Below are 27,639 nucleotides of genomic sequence, written 5' to 3' on the forward strand. Positions count from 1 at the left end.
GAAACTAGATGATGGAGTTAGTTACAGGGGAAGAATATATTAAAAAAACATATGGTGTAGAATATGTAGGAACTCAATTAGCATCTTTAAAATGAGAAATATTTTAGCCCTTGTGATTACAAAAAGGATTACATTGAGTAATTAGTTTTGGCCTGAATTCTTATTCCCACAAAAGCTACACTTTAAAACGTTATCAAGTTTGGCATAAACTCACAAGTATATTAATACTGATCTGAATTGCATTTTACTCTTGACTTCTTGACATTCTTTGTCAAAATGGCTTATTGGTTAGTCTCTACTGCTCTGAGACTTTTCCTCTTAGAAAGTCTTTTCATTTGATACAAAGTAAGTTAGAAATTTGACCTTTTAATTTATATTTTGTATTGCTATTTCCCTTCTTTACATTGTACTGAAAATACGCATACAAGTAACATTTTAAGGCCTGGAAATATTTATTTCATAGATTTTTCATAAATTATCTTATCCATAGAAAGGCAAAAAAATGTTATGTAGCAGTTGAGCATATTATTGCCGGGAAGTACTTATTTCAATTGATTGTAAATGAGATCAGCTGCTGCGATTTTAAGTTAGAGGAACAGATCTTTCAAATGGACTTTGATTGAGTGCCAACTTAAAAAAAAATTGTTTGGTAAATGAAAGAGAGATTATTTAATTTCTTTAACTGAAGAAAAATGGAAGCACCTTAGCCAAGCATTTCAAGGCCAAGCTTTCTTTGTTGTAGGTAGAGAACATTTCAATTCAGTGCAGGGTTTTAAAATGTTGTCTAGTTTAAAAGGTAGATTTAGTAAAATAAATGTGTACCCTCCAGCTGTCATGGTTTCAGATCTGGTTTGATTTTTATCCTCCTCTGCTAAAATGCCAGAAAAGAATTTAGAGAATTTAAATGTTTGAATATGCATACTGAATGGTGCCAAACTCATAACGATCTGAATCTTAAGGAAGCAGTGTTAGTATTCTCAATGAAAATTTATAGGATGTAGAGAGGACTTGGAGAGAGATGTATAAAAAACATTAAACTTTTTTAGATATATAAAAGATTTTCTTCAGAACTAGCTAAGGTACATTTCTCAACTCCTTTCTCCTATAGCAGTAGGAAATACCTGGAGTCATGTTTAAGTCCATTTAATTTTAGAGTATAAGAGAATGGGAGGTTATGTTAATTTGGTATTTTAAGGAGTCAGAAACAGATAGATTTAGCCTTTCAGATATATACTTAGCTTAAATTTGCCCTTAAATATAGTAGTATTTCTTAATTTTTATCTTATGGCAGAGTATGTTTCTTTAGAAACTAGTGGTTGTGGACTTGACTGTGAGCTTCTTCCAGGGATGTATGCTGGTGGCAGGGGAAATAAATGAGTCAATAGGAGAGAGATAATTTTTTGACCCACCTAATCTGATCTAGTACCTATTAATATTTATTATCGCCTTTTGCAAGACTGCTTTACATATCTGTAGCCAAAATCTTGGTGCTTTAAGGTAGAATCAGAAAATTATTTGAAGGCATGAAGTTGTTGCTTCCTTGTGTAAGTTTTTAATTGATAGAAAAGTCCATCTTGTGATACGTGCAGTAACTCAGAAACATCTACTGGCATGTGTCTCTTTAAACTAAGGCAGTGCCCTTTAAACAAATAATTTATTTAAAAACCTATTTGAAATCTTATTTTGTAATATTTAAAAAAAAAGAGAAGTCAGTAAGAAAAACGGCTGAAAACTGTTTTTTTACTGTTCTGCACTTCAAGGGTTGGTGAAATCACTAGCACTTAAGCCAGTGCAAGGAATGCACCTCCCTACACAGTGCAGGGATTAGTATTGTCATCAGCTTCTGCAAGAGAAATACGAAACTTTTGAGTGCCTGAACTCAGGTCCTGACAGGTAAAGAGTCTTTTAATTTATCATTAATAGATGATGGTTTGGGTATAACCACACATAGAATGATCACTTGAAAGTTTTGTACCAATTTTTTCCTTAGTATACTCTGTCAGGTGTGTGTTTGTAGAATTAGCTGTCTAAGAAAGTTTTTCCATCAGTTACATAATATTTCATACAAAGTTCTTATGTATAGTTTCAGATCCACCAGCATCATTTTAGTTTCTCCATATAGGGCATGTAAATTTTAACGCGTTTATTCTTGAAGTAGGGTTGTATTTTTCAGCGTGTACATATGTGTGTGTGTGTGTGTGTTTAATGAAGTAAAACAAACAGCTTAGAAATACTGCCAAATACTAATTTTGAGCAAAACCGTTCACTTGAAAAAAGGAATGGTTCCTTGATCATAAGCTTTTGTCCAACTATTAGTAATCTATATTCTGTGACACAATTATGTATGGATTGGCAAAAACATTAATAAATCACCATCTCTTTACAATAAAGTTGTTTATGTTATTCTGAAAATATATACATGACTAATTAAGTGCTAACTCTCAAATCAGGAAGATTGAAAGAGAAAGGAAATACCCATTTCTGAAACAAATGTGTTGAAATATGATATAACATTTCATAAGGAAATTTTAAATGAAAGAAATCTGTGTATAACTTTAGTTACACATGTAACAATATAAGCTAGGGACCTAAAACCAAAATTATTGGCGCAGTTAAGCAAATAACAGACTTGGATGAATTGGGCTGGAGATAGGAAAGTAAGAATGCTGGGGCAGAGTCTGAAGCAGAGTCCATAAATATATTCAAATTTTAAAAAACTTTTCTGGCCAAACAGAACATTTTTGTGGGCCATATTGAGTTGTGTTGATTTTGCAACCTCTGAAGAAGGATTCCAGAGAACTGTGGTGTGTTATGGATAGTCTTTGTCACTTGAACATGAAGATAAGACTTTAGCACAGCTGTATCATTAAAAAGCGGAAAAACCCTTATGAGATTCTTCTAGGTTCTTAATTGAAACTGATATAAGTAATGTATAATTTGCCATATTACTATTAAATATATTAAGCAAATTGTTTTAGTTTATTCTGTGAGTTCCAATGGTATGTACTTAAAAAAAATTCAGACTCTAGCATGATAACCCCTTTTTAGGTAGCTTTTAGAGTTTATCAAGCACCCAAATGACACTATTTTAAGCCTATTATATGTACTATTACTCTTCTGAAGAATGGGTAAATTAATGCATAAGCTAATCATAGTGTCTGTGCTACAAAGAGGAACCAAATATTTTTCCAGTTCTTTGGTAACTATCAGAGCATCCTGTTTTCTGAATTAAATGTTGACTTTTTTAAATTTAGAGACTATTTTTTTTAGGGTTTTAAGTTCACTGCAAAGTTGAGTAGAAAGTACAGAGATTTCTCATATAGCCCTGTCTTCAACGCCACCCCCCCCCCCCAGCCTCTTCCACTATCAACATCCCAGACCAGAGTGGTGCATTTGTTACAGCCTACGTTAACACCTCATTATCACCTAAAGTTCATAGTTTAATATTAGAGTTCACCCTTGGTGTTATACATTCTGTGGGTTTCAACAAATGTATCATTATAGTATCATATAGAATCTTTTCACTACCCTAAAAGTCTTCTGTGCTCTGCCTGTTTATTCATCCCTCTCCCTTCCCCCTGGCAACCGCTCATCTTTTTACTATAGTTTTGTCTTTTGCAGAATGTCATTAGTTGGAGTCAGTAGTTGTCTTTTCATTTATGCATTTCTTCCATGAGTTTTCATTGCTTAGCTCATTTCTTTTAGCTCTGAATTAATGCTCCCTTTTCTGTATGTACCAGTTTATTTATCCATTCACTTATTGGACTTCTTGGTTACTTCTAAGTTTTGGCAGTTATGAACAGAAGTATTGAAATATCCTTGTGTAGGTTTTTGTGAGGACATAAGTTTTCAACTCCTTTGGCTAAATACCAAGGAGCATGATTGCTGGATTCTATGCTAAGAGTGTGTTTAGTTTTGTAAGAAACCGCCAAACTGTCCTCCAAGTGACTGTATCATCCTGCATTCCAACCAGCAATGAATGAGAGTTCCTGCTGTTCCACATGCTCCCCAGCATTTGTTGTATTTTGGATTTGGCTATTCTAATAGGTGTGTAGTGGTATGCTATTATTATTTTAACATGCAGGACCCTAATGACTTGATGTTGAACATCTTTTCATATACTTACTTGCCATCTGTATATCTTCTTTGGTGAGGTGTCTGTTCAGGTCTTTTGCACAATATTAGTTGGATTGTTCTTTTTCTTATTGTTGATTTTTAAGAATTTTTGTGTATTTTGGCTATTAGTCCTTTATCAGATAAGTCTTTTGCAAATATTTCCTCCTACTTTGTGGCTTGTCTTCTTATTCTCTTAACATTGTCCTTCTCAGAGCAGAAGTTTTTACTTTTAAGGATGTCCAAGTTATCATTTATTTCTTTCATAGATTGTGCCTTTGGTGGTGGTGTATGTAAAAAGTCTTCACCATACCCAAGATCAAATGGTTTTCTCCTATTTTATCTTCCAGGAATCATAGTTTTACATTTTACATTTAGGTCTGTAATCCATTTTGAGTTAACTTTTATAAAAAGGGTAGAGTCTGTCTAGATTAATTTTTTTTTGCATGTGGATGTCCAGTTTCCAGCACCATATGTTGAAAAGATAACTCTATTGTATTGCATTTACTTCTTTGTCACAGTTGACTGTTTTTATGTGGGTCTATTTGTAGGCTGTGTGTTATGTTCCATTGATATATTTTTCACTTGTTTCTCTATTTTCACACCATCTTGGTTACTGGCTTTATAGTAAGTCTTGAAGTTGGGTAGTGTCAGTCCTCTGCCTTTGTTCTTCTCCTTCAATATTTGGTTGGATTGTTTGCCTCTCTGTTTAACTTTAGAATCAATTTTAAAATATGCACAGACTAACTTGCTGGGATTTTGATTGGGTTGGTATTTAATCAGTAGATCTAGTTGGGAAGAACTGCTGTATTGACAATATTGAGTCTTCATTATCCATGAAAATGGAGTATCTTTTCATTTGTTTAGTTCTTCTTTGGTATCTTTCATCAGAGTTTTGTAGTTTAACTTGTATGAATGTTGTACATATTTTGTTAGATTTATACCTAAGTGTTTCATTTTAATGGGTCATAATGTAAATGATAAGTTTTTTAAAATTTCAGATACCACTTACTCATTGCTAGTATATAGGAAAGCAGTTGACTTTAGTGTGTTATCCTTGTATCCTACAACCTTGCTTTAATTGCTTATTAGTTGCAGGAGTTTTCTGTTGATTCTTTTGAATTTTCTACGTGACCATGTCAACAAAAACACTTTTATTTCTACCTTTCCAGTATGTATACCTTTTATTTCCTTCTCTTTTCCTTGTCTTACTGCATTTGGTTGAACTTCCAGTATGATGTTGAAAAGCAGAGGTGAGAGGGGACATCTCTACTTGTTCCTCATCTTAGCTGGACAGCTTGGAGTCTCATCATTAAATATGATGTTAGCTGTAGGGTTTTTATAGATGTTCTTTATCAAGTTGAAGAAGTTTATCACTTGGGGAGTGATGGAAATGTTAGCTATCTTGATTATGGTAGTGGTTTCATTGGTGTATACATCTATCAAAAATAATCAAATTGTATATCTGAAATATGTGTAGTTTACTGTACAGGAACTATACCACAAAAATTTGTTTAAAAAAAGTTTATCCTTATTCCTAGCTGGCTGAGAGTTTTTTGTCATGAAGGGATATTTTGGATTTTGTCAAATGTTTTTCTGCATCTGTTCATATGATTGTGTAATTTTTTTCTTCTTTAGCTTATTGATGTGATGGAGGACATTAATTGATCTTTGAATATTAAAGCAGCCTTGCATACTAGGATGAATTCCGCTTGGTCATGATATATAATTTTTAAAAAATACATTGTTGGATTTGATTTGCTAATATATTGTTGAGAATTTTTGCATCTATTTCATAAGAGATATTGGTCTGTAGTTTTCTTTTAATATCTCTGTCTGATTTTTAGGGTAACGGCTGGTCTCATAGAATGAGTTAGGAAGTATTCCCTCTGCTTCTATCCTCTGGGAGAGATTATAGAAAATGGGTATAATTTCTTTCTTAAATTTTTGTTGGAATTCATGAGGGAACCCATCTGGCCCTGGTGCTTCCTGTTTTGGAAGGTTATTAATTATTGGCTCAATTTCTTTAATAGATATAGATCTATTCAGATTGTCTGTTTCTTGTTGTGTGTTATGACAGATAGTATTTCAAGGAATTACTCCATTTCATCTAGGTTATCGAATTTGTGGGCAAGGAGTTGTTCATAATACTCCTTTGTTGTCTTTTTGATGTCCATGGAATCTGCAGTGATATCCCCTCTTTCAAATCTGATTTTAGTAATTTGTGTCTTCTCTCTTTTTCCTTTAGCCTGGCTAGAAGCTTGTTGATTTTGTTGATCTTTTCAAAGTATCTGCTTTTGGTTTTGTTGATTTTTCTCTACTGATTTTCTGTTTACAATTTCATTAATTTTTGCTCTGATTTTTATTATTTCTTTTCTTCTACTTCTTTGGATTTAATTTGCTCTTCTCTTCCTAGTTTCCTAAGGAGGAGGCTTAGGTGGTTGATTTAGGGTGTACTTCTTTTCTAACATGGTTTCAATATTACAAATTTTCCTCTTAGCACTGTTTTCATGACACCCCACAAAATTTGAAAAATGTATTTTCATTTTTGTTTAGTTCAAAATATTTTTTAATTTATCTTGAGATTTCTTCTTTGACCTGTGTCTTATCTAGAAGTGTGTTGTTTAATTCTTCAAGTATTTTGAGATTTTCCCAGCTATTTTTATGTTACTGATTTCTAGTTTAATTCCACTGTGGTCTGAGGCAAACAGTTAATGATTTTTTATTCTTTTAAATTAGTTAAAGTGTGTTTTATGACCCAGAATGTGGTCTGTCTTGGTGAATGTTCCATGAGAGGTTGAGGAGAGTGTGTAATCAGTTGTTTGATGAAATAGTTTATAGATGTCAATTATATCCAGTTGATTGATGGTGCTGTTTGGTTCAGTTGTATCGTCTTGATTTACTGCTGCTGGATTTGCCTGTTTCTGATAGAAGGGTGTTAAAATCTCAAGCTATAGTAGTAGATTCATATATCTCTGTTTGCTATTCTATCAGTTTCTATCTCATGTTTTTTGACATTCTGTTGTTAGAGGCATACACATTAAGGATTGTCATGTCTTCTTGGAGTATTGACCCCTTTATCGTTATATAATGCCCCTTTTTATCCTTGACAACGTTACTTGTTCTGAAGTCTTCTCTGATTGAAATCAGTATAGTTACTCCCACTTTCTTTTGATTAATGTTAGTGTGGTATATCTTTCTCCATCCCTTTATTTTTGTTTTTATTTTTTGGTTCCAAGATGTATTTTTTTCTTGAATTGATGTACAGTCAGTTACAGTGTGTCAGTGTCTGGTGTACAGCACAGTGTCCCAGTCATGCATATACATATACATTCATTTTTCACATTCTTTTTTATTAAAGGTTATTACAAGATACTAAATATGGCTCCCTGTGCTATACAGAAGAAACTTTTTTTTTTATTTTCTTGGTGTAGAACGTTTATTTATTTACTTTTTCCATGAAACACTCCGAGTTTAGGTCAGTGGGAAACAATTTTATCAAAGAATCGTACATTTCCTTCCCACATATCTTGCTTTGCATTAGGCAGAAGAAGAAACTTTTTTTTATGTTTTTATATATAGTAGCTAACATTTGCAAATCTCAAACTCCCAAATTTATCCCTTCCCACTCCCTTTCCCCCAGTAACCATAAGATTGTTTACTATGTCTGTAAGTCTGTTTCTGTTTTGTAGATGAGTTCATAGTGTCCTTTTTTTCTTTTTTTTTTTAGATTCCACATATGAGTGATATCATATGGTATTTTTCTTTCTCTTTCTGTCTTACTTTACTTAGAATGATGATCTCTAGGTCCATCAGTGTTGCTATAAATGGCATTATTTTATTCTTTTTTATGGCTGAGTAGTATTCCATTATATAAATATTCCACAACTTCTTATCCAGTCATCTGTTGATGGACACTTAAGTTGCTTCCATGTCTTGGCTGTTGTATACAGTGCTGCTATGAACATTGGAATGTGTATATCTTTTCTAATTAGAGTTCCCTCCGGATATATACCCAGGAGTAGGATGGCTGGATCATATGGTAAGTCTATTTTTAGTTTTTTGAGGAATCTCCATACTGTTTTCCATAATGGCTCCATCAAACTACATTACCACTGGCAGTGTAGGAGGGTTCCCTTTTCCATCCCTTTATTTTTAATTTATATGTGTCTTTATATTTAAAGTGGGTTTCTTGTAGACAACATGTAGTTGGGTCTTATTTTTTGATCTACTCTGACAACCTCTGTTTTATCATTGGTGTATTTAGACCATTGATGTTTAAGGAGATTATTGATATTGTTGGATTGGTATCTACCTTATTTGTTACTGTTTTCTATTTGTTGCATTTGTACTTTGTTCCTGTTTTTGTCTTCCATACTTTTTCTGCCTTTTGTGGTTTTAACTGAACATTTTATATGCTGCCATTTTCTCTCCTTTCTTAGCATATCAATTATACTTCTTTTAGAGTTGTTTTTAGTGATATCCTTAGAGTTTGCAGTATACATTTACTACTGATCCAGTCCACTTTCAAATAAAAGTATACTGCTTCACAGGCAATGTGAATACCTTATAATAACAAAATATTCCTAGTTCTTCCTTCCCATCCCTTTTATCATTGCTGTCATTCATTTCACTTAAACATACTCATCCACACAGGAGCCAATATAGTCAAATACATTGCTGCTATTACTATTTTGACAAACGATTATCTTTTAGATCAATTAAGATGACTTTTTTTTTCTTTTTTGTGGTAGGAGATAATTAGGTTTATTTATTTTTAGAGGACCTACTGGTGATTGAACCCAGGACCTTGTGCATGCTAAGCATGAGCTCTACCTCTTGAGCTATATTCTCCCCCTTTTAGATCAATTGGGAATAAGAAAAGTAAACATTTTAATTTTACTCTCACTTATTCATTCTCTGATGCCCTTCCTTTCTTTATGTAGATCTCAGTTTTTGACCTATGTAATTTTCCTTCTAAGGTGCTTTTAACATTTCTTGTAAAGCATGTCTACTGGAAACAGATTCCCTCAATTTTGTTTGTCTGGGGAAGTCTATTTCTCCTCACTTTTAAAAAAGAATTTATTTTTAAGAGCAGTTTAGGTTCACAAAAAGATTGAAAGATTTTCCTTCAGTTTGAAGAATAATTTTGAAAAGTACAGAATTCTAGGTAGAATTTTTTCTCTCAGTACTTTAAAGATTTAATTTCACTCTCTTCTTGCTAGCATGGCTTCTGAGAAGTCAGATGTAATTCTCATCTTTGTTCCTTTATAGGAAAGGTGTTTTTTCCCTCTGACTTCTTTCAAGATTTTTTTTCCCTCTAGCTTTGATTTTCTTAATTTTAAATATGATATGCCTAGCTGTAGTTGTGTTTTGTTTTTTTGTTTTGTTTTGTTTTCCCCATTATCCTGCTTAGTCTTCTCTGAACTTCCTGGATCTGGTTTGGTGTCTGACATTAATTTGAGGAAATTCTCAGTCATTATTGCTTCAAATATTGCTTCTGGTTTTTTGTTTGTTTGTTTTTGTTTTTCCCTTTTCTCCTTCTGGTAGTCCTGTTATATGTATGTTACACCTTTTGTAGTTTTCCCACAGTTCTTGGGTGTCTTCCTTTCCTTTCCTTCCCTTTCCTTCCCTTTCCTTTCCCTTCCCTTCCCTTCCCTCCCCTCCCCTCCCCTCCCCTCCCCTCCCCTCCCCCTTCCCTCCCCCTTCCCTTCCCCTTCCTTTCCCCTTCCTTCCTTCCTTCCTTCCTTCCTTCTTCCTTCCTTCCTTCCTTCTTTCTCTTTCTCTTCCTTTCCTTTCCTTTCCTTTCCTTTCCTTTCCTTTCCTTTCCTTTCCTTTCCTTTCCTTTCCTCCCTCCCTCCCTTCCTTCTTTCTGTCTTTCTTTCTGTCTTTTTCTCTTTGCTTCTTAGTTTTGGAAGTTTCTGTTCTCATGTCCTGAGGCTCAGAGATTCTTTTCTCAGCTGTGTCCAGTCTAATAATGAGCCCATCAAAGACATTCTTCATTTCTGTTGCAGAGTTTTTGATCTCTAGCATTTCTTTTTATTCTTTCTTAGAATTTCCATCTCTCTGCTTGCATTATCCTTTCTTAGATATTGGCCATAGTTTTAAAAGAATTACTGGTCTGATAATTCCAACTTTCCTGCCATATCTGATTCTGGTTTTGATGCATGTTCAGTCTCTTTAAATTGTGTTTTCTGTCTTTTAGTATGCCATGCAGTTTTTTTGTTGAAAGGCAGACATGATGTTTGGGTAAAAGGAACTGCAATTAATAGGCCTTTAATAATGCAATGGTAACCTAAAAGGGGAGGAGAAGCATTCTTTAGTCCTATGATCAAGTCTTAGTCTTTTGTTGAGTTTATGCTCCTGGACTGTGAGCTTCGTTGGTGCTTCTCAGATTTTCTTACTCTCTTAGATGGAACAGGATGGCTGGAGGGGCTGGAATTGGGTATTTCCTTTAACCAAGTAGGTTAGGCTCTGATAAAACTCCAGTAGGTTAAGCTGTAGTAAATAGTTTCTCCTGAGGGCAGGTTTTGTTAAGAATAACAGAATGCTCTAGCATATTTCGAAATGGTTTCCTTTCTTCCCCCCTGCCAGAAGCATGAGGGGATTTTTCTGTGATGTTCACCATTAGGACCTGGTAGTGCTCTTGGAGGTAAAACTCAACAAAGGCATGAGGGTCCCCCTGGAATTTTAAACTCTCAAAACTGAACCTCCACCACTTCATCAATTACAGCTCAGGTTTTCCTACCCTAGCACTGGTTGCCAGGGGTGGTTTCTTCTTGTGGGTTTCTGCTCTGGTAAGTTATGATTTTGTGTATTTTCCTGTTTCCAATTTTTTCAGCAGTGGTTTGCCCTTTATCGTCTGGTGGAACTAAGGAGAATTGTTGATTTTTCAGTTTTGCCAGCTTTTTACTTGTTAGGATGGAGTGGCAACTTCTAAGCTCCTTACATGCAAGACCAGATACCAGAAATACTCCTGGTGATTTTATTTTTATTTCCAGTATAAAAGATTGCATTTTTAAAATGTAAATGCAATCTGTGTCCTTTTGTGGACATATGCTTTCATTTCTCTTGGATACATACTTGGGAATACAGTGGCTGTATCATATCATAAGGTTAAAGAAACTGCCAGTTTTCCAAAATGCTTGTACCATTTTATAGTCCCATCAGCTGTGTGTGAGAATTCCAGTTGCTCCAAATCCTTGCTAACACTTGTTCTATTCCAACTTTTAAATTTTAGCTATTCAAGTGGTTGAATAGTGGTATCTTGTGGTTTTAATTTACATTTCCCTAATGGCTAATGATGTCAAGCTTCTTTTCATGTCCTCATTTGCCATTCATATATCATCCTTGCTGAAATATCTATTCAGACCTTTTGCCATTTGGAGGGAGTTGTTTATCTTCTTATTGAATTTTAAGAGTTCTTTATATATTTCACATACAAGCCTTCCTCGAACTTATGTTTTGGAAATACTTTCTCCAAGCCTGTGGCTTGCCTTGTCATTTTTGTTACAATGTTTTTTGAAGAGCATAAGTTTTAAATTTCAGTGAACTATAGTTTATTGAATTTTTCTTTTACAGTTCATGTTTTTTTATGACCTATTTAATTTTTTTAATTAAAAATTTTTGATAGGGAGAAGGTAATTAGGTTTATGTATTAATTAATTCATTAATTTATTGACCCCAGAACCTTGTACATGCTAAGCAAGCACTCTACCACTGAGCTATACCCTCCCTCCATGACCTATTTAAGATGTTGGAAAATTCAGGGACATTAAGATTGTCTTCTGTGTTTTCTTCTAGAAGTTTTATAATTTTAGCTTTTATGTTTAGGTCTTTGATGTATTTTCAGTTGAATTTTGTATATGGTATGAGGTAAGGGTAGAGATTCTGTAATTAGTTAATTAATTAATTATTGGCTGTCTACTTGCTCTAGGACCATTTGTTATACAGGTTTTTCTTTCCCCTTTGAATTTCTGTACTCTATGTTTTGTTCTGTTTAAAGTTTTGAAATAAGGTATTGTAAGTGCTCCATTTCTGTTCTTTTTAAAAGTGATTTTGGCTATTTTACACCCTTTAATTTTCATATAAGTTTTAGAATCAGCTTGTCAATTTCTACAAAAATCTGTTGATATTGTCATAGGGATTGCATTGACTCCATTGGGGAGAGCAATATTGAGCTTTACCACTTCATGAAAAATACATATTTCTCTATTTATGCAGATCTTCCTTAATTTCTCTCAGCAGATTTTAGCTCATTCTAGGGAAGAATTGACTCTTCTTCTTTTGTGTTTTTTGGCAGACAATATAGCCAGATGATCTTTTTATCTTTTTTTAAATTGTGGTAAAAAGCACATAACATATAATTTATCATCTTAACCATTTATAAGTGTACAGTTCATTGGTACACACTTACATTGTTGAGCAATCATCACTACTGTCCATCTCCACAACTCTTTAAAACCTAACACTGCAAAACCAAACTGTACCCAAAACCAAACTCTGTACCCACTGAAACAATAACTCCCCATTTTCTCCATCCTTCAGCCCTTGGCAGCCACCATTCTACTTCCTGTTTTTATGAATTTGACTACTCTAGGTACCTCATATAAGTGGAATCATATAGCAATTGTCATTTTATGACTGACCGATTTCGTTTACCATAGTATCTTTAGGGTTCATCCATGTTGTAGCATGTTTCAGAATTTCCTTTTTAAGGAAATGTGGTGTTTATGTATAAAATTTGGTTTATCTGTATATCTGTCAGTAGGTATTTGGTTGGTTTCCACCTTTTAGCTATTGTAAATAATGCTGCTATGAACAGAAGTGTACAGACTTCTCTTTGAGACTCTGTTTTGATTCTTTTGAATATGTACCCCAAAGTGAATGACTTGAACATATGGTAATTCTATTTTTAATTTTTTTGCCATACTGTTTTCTGTAGTGGCTGTACTATTTTACATTCCTACTAGTAAGTAGTACACAAGTGTTCCAGTTTCTCCACATCCTTGCTACCACTTGTTATTTTATTTTTTTGGTAATAACATCCTAATAGGTATTAAGTTGTATCTCATTGTGTTTTGATTTGTATTTCTCTAATGATTAGTGATACTAAGCATCTTCATACACTTAATATTTGTACATCTTAGGAGAAATGTCTGTTTAACTCCTTTGTCCATTTTTAGGTTGGGTTGTTTGTTGTTTATGTGTAGGAGTTCTTCACGTATTCTGGATATTAACCCCTTATCAGATATATTATGCAGATATTTTTTCCTTTTCTGTAGGCTGCCTTTTCACTCTGTTGATTGTGTCTTTTGACACATAGAAGTTTTAAATTTTGATGAAATCCAACTTGACTATTTTTCCTTTTGCTGCCTGTGCTTTTGATGTAATATCCAAGAAATCATTGCCAAATCCAATGTCATGAAACTTTTCGCTTACATTTTCTTCTAAGATTTTTACAGTGTTAGTTCCCACATTTAGATCTTTGATCCATTTTTTGTATATAATTTTTGTATATGGTGTAAAGGGTCCATCTTCATTCTTTTGCATGTGGATATCCAGTTTTCCAAATACTATTTTTTGAAGACTGCCCTTTCCCCATTGAAAGGTCTTGGCACCCTTGTTGGAAGTCATTTGACCATATATGCAAGAGTTTATTTCAGGGCTCTTTGTTCTAGTCCATTGATCTATATATCTTCTTAATACCAGTACCATACTTTTTGGGATTACTGTAGCTTTGAAATCAGGAAATGTGAGACTTTAAACTTTGTTCTTTTTTTCAAGATTGTTTTGGCTGTATGGGGTACTCTGAAATTCCTTGTGCATTTTGGGTGATTTTTTAAATTTCTGCAAAAAAAACCCCACTGTTGGACTTTTGAGAGAGATTGCAGTGAATCTATATGTGGATCACTTTGGATATTATGGACATCTTAACAATATTAAGTCTTGTAATCCATGAACAAGGAATGTCTTTCCATTTATTTGTATCTTCTTTAACTTCTTTAAGCAATGTTTTGTATTTTTTAGTATACAAGTCTTTCACTTCCTTGGTTAAATTTTTTCCTAAGTATTTTATATTATTTTTGATGCTAGTATAAATGGAATGGTTTTATTAATTTTCTTTTGAGATTGTTCATTGTTAGTGTATAGAAATACAACTAATTTTTTTGTATGTTGGTTTTGTATCTTTCAACTTTGCTGAATTCATTTATTAGTTCTAACTGTGTGTGTGTGTGTGTGTGTGTGTGTGTGTAAGCTTTAGGGTTTTCTACATATAAGATCATTTAATCTGTGAACAGAAATAATTATATTTCTTCCTTTCTAATTTGGATGCCTCTTATTTCTTTTTTTTTTTCTTAATTACCCTAGCTAGAACCTCAAGTATAGTGTTGAATAGAAATGGCAAAAGCAAGCATCCTTGTCTTGTTCTCTATCTTAGGGAGAAAGCTTTCAGTCTTTCATTAAGGAAGATCATCTTGATCCTGTTGAATCTCTCCCTCACCCCCCTATTTGCCCTTATTTCTGGTTTATAGCCCTGTTAGAGGTCTTAGCTAAGGTTTTCCCTTCCTTTCTGAGCCCTAAAATACAATTTCTAGTTCTCTGCCATCATAAAACTGCTGAAATATAGGAGCCAGCAGATGCCTTGTGGGGAAATTGAATGAAGAATGTTAGATTTTATCTGTTATTTCATTTTTCTGGGATCTTGGCCATATGAAGGCTGACTGCCTTGGTAGTCCTGAATTCCAGTTTTTGAATCCCCAGCCTAGTGAGACTGTTGCAAGCCTTATGACTGTTTTCTTCATTGGCCTCTGTGTTCTGCTTAGAAGTCAGCAAAATGCATCAAGGAAATAAAGAGCCCATGAATCTAGAGTTGATCTTTGTGTGATTCTCATTCAAACACATAAAACATTTAAAAACTCTAGTATTTATAGTTGTTCTGATACCAGCTAAGCTGTCATAGCCAAATTGGAAGTCTAGACACATCATTTTAAAATGTGAAACGTATTTCATTGTGAAATCTGTAGCAGGAGATGATTTTCATTCAGCTGTTTATAGGTACAAAAGTTACTGGCTAGATATAAGTTATCATTATTAGCAAGTATTAAGATGATGATTTAATGATCTGAAGATTGTTATTAAAGTTTAAAATATTTTGTAAACATTACACAGAAATAATTTTTAAAATGAACAGTTAAAACAGTTATAGGTTATCTTCGTCACATGGTATTTAATATATTGTTTTGCTTATCTTTTAAAATTATAAAAGGAGTACATACTTGTTATAATAAAATAAAAAAATATAGAATATGAAATGTGAAAATCTTCTTCCCTCCCTTCATTATACCTCCTACCCCACCAGTCTCAGAAGTAACCACTGTTAATAATCTGAAATGAATTCTTTTAGACATGCAAGTTTTTTTCCGTTAATTATAGAAGTTAGATTATGATATATATATAATGTTTTGCAGCTTGCTTTTTTTAACCTAATGTTTGTACATCTTTTATGGCAACATGTATAGATCTGTTTCATAAAGGTTTGGTATTCTTCTGTATAGATGTATTATTTTACAGAGCCATTTTTTAAAAACTTTTTTTTTATTAAATATAGTTGATTTACAATGTTAAGCCATTTCTTTATGTTGCACATTTTGGTTAGCCCTCACTATTTTGGCTATTAAACAGTAGTGCAGAGGACATCTTTGTGCACCACTGTGATTATACCTGTAAATTGTGTCAAAACTAAGGACTGTGTTGAATTTTTAATAGATATCAAATTATCTGTTATAGATGATCAAATATCCCCCCTAAAAAGTTGCATCATTATACATTCCTATCAAGAATATGAGAATATTCATTTCTTTGACATTGGGTGTCTATATTGCCATTAACACTGGATGTTATTATCAGTCTTTCTATTCTTTTCTAATCTGAGAAATGAAAAATAAATTGTTTTATTTGAACTTTTAATTAATAGGGTTGAATATCTTTTGGTAACAGTTGTACATTTGTAATTCTTTTGGGCCTATTTTTGTATTGCTTTGAAGATACATGATATATAGTAGATACATCCTTTGTTGTCTATATTACAAGTGTTTCATCAGGTCTGTCTTTTGTGTTTTAATTTTTTTATAATATCTTTTGCCATACTAGTTCAATCTGTCAATTGAATGAATTTTTAAAATTAGCTTTCTCCCTCCATGATAATCCGCATCTTACTGAAAGGCTATTTTGATTTTGCATTTTGAGTTAGAATTCTCTTTTGTGATGTCTTTCTGTATTTTCATATTCCAGTTAATGTTTTCTGGATTTGATTCAGTATGTGGTGTTATGAGTCTACAAATTAGAATTCCTAAGTAATATTCTTTGACCATTTGGTTACTGAGTCATCTTGGGACTTATTCCAGAAATATTAGAACTTGTCTTAAAATAATTCTTAATAGGATTTATACTAATTATATTGAGTATGACTTGTCTGCTTATCCACCCTTTCTTCCTTAGAAAGATGAAACTGAGACCATTTTAAATGGAAACTAAAACTTTCTCATATGTTTAGTCCAGATATATTAATGATTGATCCATATTGGGTGTAAGGAAACTTGTCAGTAGATTAGATTTCTGAAATTGTGGCAACTATACATGAAGAGGCTATGGAGAGTATTCAAAAGACTAGGAATAGGTTTACCATATGACCCAGGAATCCTGCTCCTTGGCATATGTCCAGAAGGAAACCTACTTCAGAAAGACACCTGCACCCCAATGTTCATAGCAGCACTAGTTACAATAGCCAAGACATTGGAAACAGCCTAAATGTCCATCAACAGATGACTGGATAAAGAAGATGTGTTATGTTTATACAGTGGAATACTATTCAGCCATAAAAACTGACAAAGTAATGCCATTTTCAGCAACACGGATATTCCTGGAGAATGTCATTCTAAGTGAAGTAAGCCAGAAAGAGAAAGAAAAATACCATATGAGATCACTCATATGTGGAATCTAAAAAAGACACAACAAAAACAACATAAATACAAAACAGAAACAGACTCATAGACATAGAATACAAACTTGTGGTTGCCAAGGGGGTGGGGGGTGGGAAGAGACAGACTGGGATTTCAAAACGTTGAATAGATAAACAAGATTATACTGTATAGCACAGGGAAGTATATACAAGATCTTGTGGTAGCTCACAGCGAAAAAAAATGTGACAATATATGTATGTTCGTGTGTAACTGAAAAATTGTGCTCTGCACTGGAATTTGACACAACATTGTAAAGTGACTATAACTCAATGAAAAAAATGTTAAAAAAAGAGGCTATATAGCTTTATTATGGAAGTTGGTATCAGTTTCTTACTAGAACTGCACCATTTTTTATAGGTCTTATCTTTTTAATTATATATATATCTTTTTTTTAATTTTTGGGTTCTTTTTTTTGTGAGGGAGGTAATTAGTTTTATTTATTTATTAATGGAGGTATTGGGGATTGAACACAGGACCTTGTGCATGCGAAGCATGTGTTCTAACACTGAGCCATACCCTTCCCCCCTGCAGGTCCTATCTTGACATGCTTTGACAACCACAAGCAATTCAGGGACAATTTTGGAGAGTAGGTTTTTTTTTCCTTCTTACATTCTCCTATTTCCCATTTTAATGGAACTTTGCTCTGAGGGTATATATGGTTCTAACATTTAAGCACTGATTCCTAACCTACATTATGTGGCTGCCTTATAAACATTTATCATTTTGGCTTATTTACGTCTTGTTGGTGTATACAGAAATAATTGTGTTATTTATGTAAGCATCATAATTATGCTAGAAGCAAGTACCTTTAGTTATTGTGGAACTTCAGGTAATATTGTGCAGAAAGTCCCCTTCTATCTCCCAGATTCTGCCTGTCTGCTCACTTTTCAGATTAAAATTAGCTGTAGGAAGTTTATTGTTTATTTGAGGCCTTCCCTTCCCCCCCATATGAAAGATTTTTCTTTTTGCTTAGATGGTCATTTGTGTAGTCTTTCAAGGAGATTTTATTTAATATCCATTTATAAGCAGTAGTTTGTTAAGTGTGAAAGCATGTCTGAAATATCCTTTATCTACAAGAAATTTAAAACCAATTGCAAAGACAATAGAGACAAACCGAAGACATATTTTTTAAAGGGAAAAATTTATACAGTATTAAAATTAAGATAAAATCTTATACTTTTAATTCCTGATCTTGTTGGGATTTCTGAGTTTATCTGTGAACCGTGTTCTGCTTTCCACGCAGAAAGGATCCATTTTAAAATAAGTAATCTTTAAGTACTGTTAGCTCAGACTGGAGTCAGATTAAATAAATCCTTCCATTAGAAGGAACTTTCCAAATGATACCACTAGTCAACCCTTTTATTCCTTTTTAGTACAAGTCAGAGATAAAGAACACGAAGTTTGCAATTGCACATATTTACATTCTTTCACTTTCGCTTTAGTTGCTTTTGAATGATAGCCAAAGACTCTCTGATGAGGAATAGTCCAAGTTTCCATATGGCTATGTACAAATATAGAATGTATGAGTATATTATAGTTTTAAATTTTTATTTGTATTTGGCAACTTTTAAAACACTATTCCAACAGCTTTAAAGTGATATGGATTGCTTTAGTGACTGTTGTTTTAAGAATTTAGATGACTTATGGTTTGATCATAGAAGGCAGTATTTGTCTTCCTAAGTTAGGTTTCCTAACCTTTAGAACAGGTTAGATGCCCAACAAAGGGTACCATTTTTCATAATAATGATTATGTTAATAATAACAATAATAAAAATAATGAAGAATTCATTGTTTATTCTGTGCTAGGCACTAAATGCATTACATAATCATATAGACATTCCTGGGTACTGAGAGGTTATATAACTTACTATGGGTCATAAAATTGGCAACTGATTCAAACCTAGGCAGTTTGACTCCTAAGGTCCATGCACTTATTACCACAGTCTACTTCCTGTCGTCAACTTAACCATATCGTATTAAAAATTTTTTTAAATTGAAGTATAGTTGATTTACAATGTGTTAGTTTCAGGTATACAGCAAAGTGACTCAGTTGTGTGTGTGTGTGTTTGTGTGTGTGTGTGTATTCTTTTTCAGATTCTTTTCCATTATAGTTTATTATAAGATATTGAATATAATTCCCTGTGCTAGGTCCTTGTTGTTTTTCTATTTTATATACAGTAGGCTGTATATGTTAATCTCAGACTTGTAATTTATCCCTCCCCCACTTTCCCCTTTGGTAACCATAATTTGTTTTCTGTCTGTGAGTCTATTTCTGGTTTGTAAATAAGTTCATTTGTATCATTTTTTTTTAGATTCCACATATCAGTGATATCATATGATGTTTGTCTTTCTTTGTCTGACTTACTTCTCTTAATATGATAATGTGTAGGTCCATCCATGTTGCTGCAAGTGGCATTATTTCATTCTTTTTTATGCCTGAGTAATAGTCATATATATACACATTTATGTTACATTTTCTTTATCCATTCATCAGTCAGTGGACATTTAGGTTACTTCCATATCTTGGCTACTGTAAATAGTGCTGCTGTGAACATTGGGGTGCATGTATCTTTTTGAATTTGAGTTTTCTCCAGATATATGCCCAAGAATAGGATTGCTGGATCATATGGTAACTATTTTTAGTTTTTTAAGGAACCTCCATACTGTTCTCCATAGTGGCTGCACCAATTTACATTCCCACCAGCAGTGTAGGAGTAAACACTCCATAATTTAACTATTAGTTTGTGTCTATACTACTTCCTATTAGAATCTAAGTTACTTAAGGATCAAGAGCCGTGACTCATTCTTTTTCACTTATGGTCTTCCATGGTATCTGACATATAGTAGGTGTTCAGTAAATACTTATTGAGTGAACTGAGGCAAAAATCTGAAGAAATGGAGTAAGTCTGTCATATTTGTTAGGCCTGAATTTCTTCATATGCTTATTCTATTATGTATAACAAACAAAATTACATTTGGCATTACTTTTCATTAGCTTTAATTTGTATTTTACAGTCAAGATATTTACTAATTGTACGGTTCTGTACAGTGTTTTAAATATTAAGGAAATGAACATAAAAATGGTAAATTATGTACTTTTTAGATTAAATGGAGAGAAAAACTGATTCCATAATATTATATAATATTGTATTATATACTTTTTTCCAGTTTTATTGAAGTATAATTAATAAAAATGTATATTTACAGTATGCAACTTGATATTTTGGTGTACAGATACATTGTGAAGTAACTATCACAAGCTAATTAACATATCCATCACCTCACATAGTTACCATTTTCTTTATCTTGTTTTATTTTGTTTTTTATGGTTAGAACACTTTAAGATCTACCCTCTTAGCAAAATTCAAGTACATAATACAGTATTGTTAACTATAGTCATATTAAATGTACAGCAGATTCCTAGAACTTAGGCATCTTGCATAACTGAAACTTTGTTCCCTTTGACCAATGTCTCCCCATTTCCCCATGCTCCTGGCAACCAGTATTCTACTTTCTGCTTCTGTGAATTTATTTCAGATTCCGTATGTATGATACCATGCAGTATATGTCTTTCAGTGTCTGTTTCACTTAGCATAATGTCCTCCAGTTTCATCCATGTTGTCACACATGGCAGGACTTTCCTTTTTAAGGCTGAATAATATACACACACACAAAACAGCATATTTTCTTTATCCATTCATCTGTCATCGATGGACATTCAGGTTGTTTCCATATCCATGGCTGTTGTGAATAATGCTGCAATGAACATGGGAGATAATGATTTCCTTTCCTTTATATGTATACCCAGAGGTGGGATTGCTGGATAACAAAGTAGTTCTATTTTCACTCTTTTGAAGAACCTCCATACTATTTTCCATAATGGCTCTACCAGTTTACATTCTCACCAACAGTATTGCAAGGGTTCCCTTTTCTTTACATCCTTGCCATCACTTGATTAGCATCTTTTGTCTTTTTTCATTAAATATATGCTGATCTTAAATGCTAAGTTGGAAGAGTTATTTGTTCTCCAAATCAGTGCTTCTTAAGTTTTTTCCGAAGACATTAGCAGAAAATAATAATGTTTTCTTGGTACATCAGAAAGAAGAGGCTCACACGAGGAGGGAGTCAGAGATCTTTCATTTCTCAAGACCTATTGGTTGACCCAAAGGCCAAGGAAATCAGTATCTTGGTAAACCAGTAATTCATATTTAGAACTGCCACAGGACATTGTTTGGAAAAGCTCTCTTGTATATAGTTTCAAAATTGTAGAATTACAGAGGATCTTAGCTTCCAGAAACCTTATAATAAAATATCATTTTATTTATCTATGTATATATTCTATATAAATAATTTTTAAAATTTATCATATTTATTGATATATTTTATTTATTTATGCCTCCACTTTTTCTCCCCTTAATCCTCAGATCTTTGTTGATTTTATTAGTCTTTTCAAAGAACCAACTTTTGATTTTTTTAAAATCTTCAATTGAATGTTTATTTTTTATTTCCTTAACTTCTCTTTATTATTTCCTTCTACTTTCTTTGGGTTTGTTTTAAGTTTTTTTTTTTTTAAAAGACTTCTTGAGATGGATGCTTGGCTTATTAATTGCTTTTCTAGTATATTCATTTAAAGCTATAAATTTTCCTCCTAAAAATATACTGCTTTTAGCTGCATCCCCCACTTCCTTTGGCTTGTTTGTTTGGAGGAAAATTTTTCAAGCAGTGACTGTAGCTTTTGCCTGCTGCTGCTGCTCCTCTTCCTCCTTTCCTCCTCTTCTTCCTCCCTCTTTTTTTTTTAAAAATAGTTTTATGAGGGTATATGCAGTATTGACATATAACAAACTGCACATATTAAAATGTATAGTTTGATACTTTTTGATCTGTGACTATAACAAGGATAATGAACATATCTGTTACCCCCACAATGTTTTCTTGTGCTCCTTTGTAATCCATTTGTCCCCTTCTCCTCCATCTCCAGGTAGCCACTGATCTGCCTCTACATTTTTTGATGTGTTGTATTTTTATCATTCAGTTCAAAATATTTTCAGATTTTTGATCTATAGGATGTTTAGGTGTACCTGGAGATTTTCTAGTTTCATATATAGTATATTTCCTGAATGAAATATATATTCAGGAAATATACTATATATTTCAGTCCTTTGGACTTTAAGACTTGTTTTATAGCCCAAGATATGGTCAACTTTTAAAATCCTTTTGTGTGCTTCAAAAAGGTATAGTTTTTGGATGTAATAGTTTATGTATGTCTTATGAAGTCATGTTTGTTTGTTAATTTTGTTTAAATCTTCATTTTTACTGATTTTTTCCTACTTGTTTTAAGAATTACTGGTTAATGTTTACATGCTATTTTTTCCTCATTCCTTACCTTCACTCTTTTTGAATCTTTATGTTTTAGGTATCTTACATAAACAGCTCATTGTTCTTTCTTTTTCTTCATAATTCTAGTCTGAGAATTTTTACCATCTGAATAAAGCATTTAATCCATTTACATTCAAAGTGATTACTGTTATTTGGCTTTAAACCTACCATTTTCTTATGTGCTTTCTCACATTCTCTTAGTTAGACAAGTTAAAAAGATTGTTTTGTTGTTGTTGTTGTTTTATGGATGTGTCAGTACCCTCAAGAATTACAAGAGCCATCTCTTACTTATAAAAAAAATCCAGTGTTAATGATCATTTTACCCTTCTCCTTGGTAATACAAGGATCTTAGAGCACTTAATCACCATTTATCCCCCTCTGAATTACATGCTATTGTTGTGGTATAGTTTAAATATATTTAGTTAGTAAATGTTATTAAATAATAAAGATGTTATTGTTGTTATGTGGTATAATGGTCATTTAGCTTTACCCAAATATTTACTGTTTTTGTTGTTCTTTATTCCAGCAATCCTTCTGGAATCATTGTTTTTTTTGTTTCAAGAATACAATTTGTAATGTTTAATATGGGTCTGCTGATGGCAAAGTCTGTTTTTGTTTCTTTGAGAGTATCTTTATTTTCTTAACCTTCGTTTTGATTCCTAGTTTATTGAAGTATAATTTATTTACAGTAAGATGTATTAATTTTTAGTGTCCATTTTGCAATTCAATGAGTTTTGACAGTCTATTTTATACATAATAGTTTGTATCTCTTAATCTCCTACCCCTATCTTGCTCCTCCCCCTTCTCTTTCCCCACTGGTAACCACTAGTTTGTTCTCTGTATTTATGAGTCTGTTTCTGTTTTGCTATATACATTCACTTGTCTTATTTTTTAGATTTCACCTATAAGTGATAGCCTACAGTGTTTCTCTGACTCATCCATATTATTGCAAGTAGCAGAATTTTATTCTTTTTGTGGCTGAGTAGTTTTCCATCATCTGTTGATGAACACTGGAGTTGCTCCCATATCTTCACTATTGTAAATAATTCTGCTCTGAACATTGGAGCACATTATCTTTCCAAATTAGTGTTTTCATTTTTTTCAAATCAGTAGTCAGGAGTGGAATTGCAGGTCATATGGTAGTTGTATTTTTAGTTTTTTGAGGAACCTCCATACTGTTTTCCATAGTGGCTACACCAACCTACATTTCTACCAGTGGTGTGCAAGTTTCCCTTTTCTCCACATCCTCACCAACATTTATTATTTGTAGACTTTTTGATGATAGCCATTCTGACATAGGTGTGAAGTGATATCTCATTGTTGTTTTGATTTGTGTTTCTTTAATAATGAGAGATTTTGAGCATTTTTTCCCATGTGCCTGCTAGCCACTGTATGTCTTTTTTGAAGACCTGTCTGTTCAGGTCTTCTGCCCATTTTTTGATTGGGCTGTTTGTTCTTTTGATATTGAGTTGTATGAGCTATTTATATATTTTGGATATTAATCCCTTGTCAGTCATGTCATTTTCAAATATTTTCTCTCATTCCATAGGTTGTCTTTTGTTTTGTCAATGGTTTCCTTTGCTGTGCAAAAGCTTTTAAGTTTAATTAGGTCCCATTTGTTTACATTTGCTTTTATTTCTTTTGCCTTAGGAGACAGACCCCCCCCCCAAATTATTGCTGTGATTTATGTCAAATAGTGTTCTGCCAGTGTTCTCCTCTAGAAGTTTTATGGTTTCAGGTCTTATATTTAAGTCCTTAATCCATTTTTAGTTTATTTTTGTGTATGGTGTGAGGAAATGTTCTAATCTCATTGTGTGACATGTAGCTGTCCAGTTTTCCCAGCATTACTTACTGAATAGACTGTCCTTTCTCCACTGTATATTCTTCCCTCCTTTGTCATAAATTAATTAACCACAAATGCCTGGGTTATAACATTCATTTTTGAGGATTAATTTTTGCTGGCTGTAAAACTCTAGATTGGCAATTATTTTCTTCCAGTACATTGGCTTATTCCACTTTCATCTTTCTTCCATTGCTAATCTTAAGAAGTCAGCTTTCAGGCTGTTATTTCTTTAACACTAGTCCTCCCCCAAACCTCCCTACCCTAGCTGCTCTTAGTCTTTGGTTTTCTGCAGTTTAACTATACTGTACGTAGTTGGCTTTTTTTTTTTCCTTTTTTAAAAATTCTTATATTTTATTGAAGTGTAGTTGATTTACAATGTTAGTTTCAGGTGTACAGAATATACATACATACATGTATATACATACATACGTATATTTTTAGTTTCTTTTCCATTACAGCTCATGACAAGAAATTGAATATAGTTCTCTCTGCTGTACAGTAGGCCCTTGTTGTTTATTTGTTTATAGTAATGTATATCTGTTAATCCCAAACTCCTAATCTGTCCCTCTCCCCTACCCCCCACTTCCCCTAGTTGGCTTTCTTTTTAATGTAGCCTGCTTGGGATTTGAAGGGCTTGGTGAATCTATGACTTAATATCTTTTAATTGGTTTTAGAATGGTCTCAGTCATTACCTCTTCAGCTACTGCTTTTACTTCATTCTGCCCTCTCATCTGCTCTCCTGGGATTCCAGTTAAATGTGTGTTTGTTCTCCTAACAGTATCCTCCATCTTTTTTATCCTTCCCTGTATTTTTTATCCTTTTGTCATTATGTGCTTTGCTTTGGATCTTTTATTTTGGCTTGTCTTCTAACTCACTAATTCTTTTCCTCAGCTGTGTCTAATCTGCTTTTAAGATTGTCCATTGAAGGTGTTTTGTTTCATTTTTTTGTTATTGTATGTTTTTGTTCTGTAATTTATTTTTCCAAGTGCACAGGTTGTTTGGTTATTTTTTTGTTTGGTAGTTTCTCATTCCCTGTCAAGTTTTTCAAGCTTAGGCTTTTATCTTCTTGAGCATAGAAAATGTGTAAAAATATCTGCTAATATCTAGGGGCTCCTGTTTTATTTTATTGCCCATTGTTTTAAGTGGTTTGATTTAATTTGTCTTGTTCTCTGGTGTGCCAGGGTTTATTTGATTATTAAAAAATTTTTTTTTAACTTTTGATTATGAAATAATTTGAATATTACAAAAGTTCCTAAACTAGTTAAATAACTCTGGTATAGCATTCACCCAGTGTTGGATGTTAAATTAGGAAAATTGTATCGTCAAAATAAGATGATCCTCTTCTTCATCTGGAGATTTTTGTTGAGTTCATCTAGGGGTCACTAGTACTCAGATATAATCTTTTTCTAATATCAGGGCTTCACATTTTCTAAAGTTTTATTGCAGTCTGTGTGTGGACTAGTTTTCTTCATAGTCACTTTTATGATGAGGTTATCACCTTTTGAGATTCGAATTCAGAGAAGGAAATGATTTACCAAGACCCCTCCAGTCTTGATGGGCCCTGAATTCCAACTTTTGTCCCAGGGGCCCACAAGACTCAGCCTCTAAGGCATGTCTGCCAGATCAACAAATGACTCCAGAACAAAAGTTGCCTGGCATGCAGAAGCTTCCTCTTTCTAAAATCCTGTTTCTTCTTCATCCTGACTTCCTTATCTTGTTGCTTCTTTATGCTTTTAAGAAGGGATTTTTCCCCCATCTAGCTTTTTGAGTTTTGAGGGAGTTGACTAAGAGAGAAGGAGAATTTGTTTAAATTATATACTGTAACATTACTTGAAATAAAGTTTCTAATTGTTTTACAGATGAGGAAACTAAGATCCAGATAGATTAAGTAATAGTGTAAGAGAAGGTCTAGAATCCATGTCTTTGTGTTACTCTAATGTTTGTACTGCTGATGAGTCATTTAACTAAATACACAACAGTCATTTGTTAAAAATAGGCATATTCTAAATGGAATTTCTTTGTTCTCTTGGACCTGATTCATATTTGGAAGTGGCTAATTCTCTTTAGACTTTCTGGATAGCCTAATGGGATAGGATCATCACTACATTATATAAATCCATTTCAAAATATGGAACTGTGAATATAGGTACTGCTTGAACTATGTGCATACACCAGAATGGCTCCTAAAACCATAGAAACAGTATGGTAGGTAGGCCTACCATATTCAATTAAAAAGCAAAATTAAATTAACAAAACAATTTAAAAAAAAACAAAATAAAACCTCATCACATGTTTAATGTAGTACTGAATTATACAGGCATATGTGGGCTGTATAGAATTATGTGGACTAGGTTTCCTATTACACACATACAGCAGTGCCTTGGAGGAAATGACATTCTGAGCTCCAAACAGACAGTTTATAAAGAAACTTTTGAAGTACAGTTGAATTGGAACTTCTAATATTGGAGTTTTTAGAAGATTTTACATTTGTATCTCAATATAATACAAGGGCAGAATCCAATACAGGTCTTTTTAGATGACTTAAGCAATAACAACTTTGGCTGACTTTATGTATTTTTTCTGTTTCAGTCTTTTAAAAAATGTGGCCTCCTGAGTGTACCATCTTGTAGTTCTCTCTTTGTATTTCCTTTTCTGTGATGAAATTTCATCATATTTAAACATTCAGGGGAAAAAAGTGTTTCACAGCTCAACTAATGATTACCTTTCAGTCCAAGATCATCATGCTCAAATATTAATATAGGAAGCCTTTTTTGATGCAGAGAAGAGGGAGAAAGAGAGTATATGTGTTGAGAGCTAACATTAAAAAGTTAAATGGAGTGAGGAAGAGGAGCAGTTGTTCTCAATTTAAAACTTACTGCTTCTGCTAAATTTTCCTTGTGAAATACCAACTTTAGTTGATTGTGAACTTTGTTTTTAATATAAATGTAGCATCTTCTGAAGAATTGTTTTTTCTTTGCTTATCTTGAAGCTTGTTATAAATCAGTACATAAAGAGCTTCCTCTTTTTTATGGTGAAATAGTATTCCACGGAATATATTTATCGTAAATCATTAATTTTGATTGATATTGTCAAATTGTACTGTCAGATTATGTTGTCATATTGTACCAATATCTACCAGCTTGTTAATCAAACACCCTGCTCAGCAGCATATCTTCTCAATTTTTTATCTTTGTTGATCTGATAGGTTAAAAAAAATGGGTATTTTGCAGTGCCTTTACTTTGCATTTCTTTTTATAGTAAAATTTAAATCTTTTCATATGTTTA

General features: G+C 33.0%; 1 protein-coding gene across 3 annotated transcripts in view; it reads left to right on the top strand.

Annotated features, from left to right (window-relative positions):
* NPEPPS (aminopeptidase puromycin sensitive) overlaps positions 1–27,639 on the top strand; it is a 92,068-nt gene that overhangs the window by 12,811 nt on the left and 51,618 nt on the right. The gene's annotated exons all lie outside the window — the stretch shown is intronic.

Source organism: Vicugna pacos, chromosome 16 (genome assembly GCF_048564905.1).
Source record: "Vicugna pacos chromosome 16, VicPac4, whole genome shotgun sequence".
Classification (NCBI taxonomy): domain Eukaryota; kingdom Metazoa; phylum Chordata; class Mammalia; order Artiodactyla; family Camelidae; genus Vicugna; species Vicugna pacos.